The sequence below is a fragment of the Octopus sinensis genome, linkage group LG4 (genome assembly GCF_006345805.1).
Source record: "Octopus sinensis linkage group LG4, ASM634580v1, whole genome shotgun sequence".
Lineage (NCBI taxonomy): Eukaryota > Metazoa > Mollusca > Cephalopoda > Octopoda > Octopodidae > Octopus > Octopus sinensis.
Window position 1 is genome coordinate 64,916,887 of NC_043000.1, and position 2,859 is coordinate 64,919,745.

The 2,859-nt window shown below is 32.1% G+C and overlaps 1 protein-coding gene across 5 annotated transcripts in view; it reads left to right on the top strand.

Annotated features, from left to right (window-relative positions):
• Window positions 1–1,498: 1,498 nt before the first annotated feature.
• The window catches only part of LOC115210287, a 114,468-nt gene continuing 113,107 nt past the window's right edge, over window positions 1,499–2,859 (top strand). For 2 of the 5 annotated variants that reach the window (XM_029778790.2, XM_029778792.2), the window contains exon 1: window positions 1,502–1,718. The gene's annotated coding sequence lies outside the window, so the exon portion shown is untranslated. Of the gene's footprint in view, window positions 1,719–1,827; window positions 1,985–2,859 lie in introns of those variants that run through there. The other 3 variants (XM_036502083.1, XM_029778793.2, XM_029778791.2) reach the window with 3 other exon arrangements.

The window sequence follows — 2,859 nt, forward strand, 5'->3', positions numbered from 1 at the left end:
AAATAAGTTGCATTTCTTGCTAAGCCAGTTATAAGAATATGACCTATGAAGAGGTTATTACATTAAATTATGATAGGTTTTAATTTAATTATAAACTAGTTAACCCTTTAGCATTTAAACTGGCTGTATCTGGCCAAAGTATTCTCTCTCCTTTATTTTCAAACTGGCCAGATCCAGTCTCTCACACTTACCCTACAAGCTTATTTTAAAAATAAAAAAAAATCAATGATCAAAATCTCAAAGCTATGAAATAATGCACGATTAATTCAAAAGCAATATGAATAAATAAGCATTACTTTTAGAATGCTAAAGAGTTAAAGTTGGAAGTTTTTGTATCATTGAATCAGAGATGGTCTCTGTTGGGTTGGTGTCAAAATGGTTAGAATATGAACCCTTTAGCATTCTGATTTTTTTGTCAAATGTATTGCTTATTTATTCACATTTCTTTGAATTAATCTCGCATTATTTTGTAGCTTCAAGATTTCAATGATGTGTTTGTATATTTTGAGAAAGACATTGTAGGATAGGTGTGAGAAGTTGGATTTGGTCAGTTTTAACATAAAACAGGTAGAATATTTGGGCCAGATATGGCTGGATTAAATGCTAAAGGGTTATAATTGTGGAAATTTTCTTCAATGGTGAACTGTATGCCTTTGAAAACTTTCATTGCAAGTATTTACAACAATTTCTAATTAGAATAATTAATAATTTTGATAAGTGAAAATAATAATTATTGAGGTGAGTTGGGTTGGTGGAGCTGGATATGGTTGTGTGTAATGTGTCTTGATGAGAGTTTTAATAAAAGCTTTACTTATGAAAATGCTGATGTAAAGTTATTCTTCCCCTTATAGTAAGATTATAAGATCTTAACAAGCTGATTCCAAAATCTAAGTTTCAATTTCCAGTTGGACACATCTTGCTTAATTTGCATCTTCAGAGCCCTGGGTAATGTTGCAACTTTGCAATTTCCTAGTATGAATATCTCAGATTCTCACACCTCTATAAGAAATATTATTAAGACAAATTACATTCACTTGTTCGGATGTATGTAGATCAGTGATGTTGACTCACCATAATCTAATAAAATACATGTGATTTTGAGTGATTTTGCTGAATTCTAGTATAGTGGTGTGTATTTAAAGCTAAAGAAAGGATTGACACAAACATTAAAGTATTGTAATTTATTGTAGGTCTTAATAAACATAAGCTGGTAAAATACCAGCCTACTTAGTAAATGTCCATAAGCTGGACAGTTATCTTAGTATTACTGCTTCTACAACTAGCATCAGTATATTCCTTCTCCATGGCCATGTAATCATCAGCACTCACATCCGTGTATTATCCCACTACTATCATTATCACAACCAACCATCGTTACTACTGTCACTACTACCATCATTATTGCTATTCAAGGCAGCTGTTACTTGAAGATTCTTCTCCTCCTTTCACTCCATCTACTTCTCTTCATTCTTCCTTTTCCTTGCTCATCTCTTCTCTCTCTTGCACTATCCCAAACTTTCTCTTTTTCCCTAGGTATTTCTTTTCTTCTCTCTTTTCTTAATTCTGCTACTACTGCTGCTGCTACTCTCTATAATCTGCTGCCTGCCACTGTACTCTTCTGAACTACACAGAATTGTTCATGCTTCCCTCTGTGGATGCTATTTGGAGCTCTTTGAGAAACCTTATTGAAAGGAGCATTATAACTGGCTACTGGGAAAGTAAGTAAATAATTTCTATCTCCCCACCCTTGCTTCAGCAAAATCTTCTCCACATCTTTCTGTTGAACCCCTCAATATTCCTTCTCAACAGTCTCTCTCGCTTGTTAATGCTCTTAGTGCCTTTCACTAAACAGAGCTAAACTCCAGTGGAGATAGATAAACTACTGTTGAGAACGTGCTTCATTCATTACCTTTTGCCTGTAGCAACAGGTATCCATCATTAAAAAAAAGAAAAGTCAATCAGATAAAAGACAATTTATTCAAATGTAAGCAAATTTAAATATTTTTTCCTTTTTATTCTTCAATTTGCTTTAAAATATTTATTTCATTCTATCATATATTTTCTCTTTGTTATTCTTTCTATTTGTCTGGGTGACAACTTTCCATTCCTTTCATGTTTCTTATCTCATAAAGTGAACATGGTCTTTGATTCTGCACCAACATTTCATATTTTCTCAAATCATTTCCAATTTTTTGTCCATTTTATATAAAATGCTTAATTTCTCTCTGTCTCCCATTTAAAAAAAAAATTATGTTTTTGTTTAACATTGTCTAGAATTATCTATTTATTCTTCTCATATTAGATCTTAAATCCAAACATATTAGCCTGTTTACCAATTCCAGTTTGATAAAAATCTATACATGTTCTTTATACAAAACTAAAGAAATGATAAAAGATGGTAAAAAATTATTTAAGAAATAGCAAAAGATTATTTTAAATTCAACAAAGGTGAATTTTGTTCTTACTGACTACATTATTCTGTTTTTATCTTCTTCATCACTGAGCCTTTATTACTTACTAGCTGGGCCCTTACTGTTTTGTTAAAGAGTCCCTTCACTGTTTGTAGCAAAAGGAAACAATCATTACCATAAAACAGAAGGGGGCAATATTCTTTCAAACAACTTCCAATTCAATAGAAAGGGGGCAATATTCTTCCAGGCTGCTGCCTTAAAATGGAAAGGGGGCAATATTCTTCCTGTTCATCAAATGTAAACTACTTAGGCAAATAAATTGTCACTACAAGAATAAGCAGATCCTTCAATATATTTCCTGATTAGAGTTGTCTAATTTATATAATTAGTTGACAGATGATATTCTTTGTCATTGTTTCCTACTGTGCTTAGTTGAAAAGGGACCAGT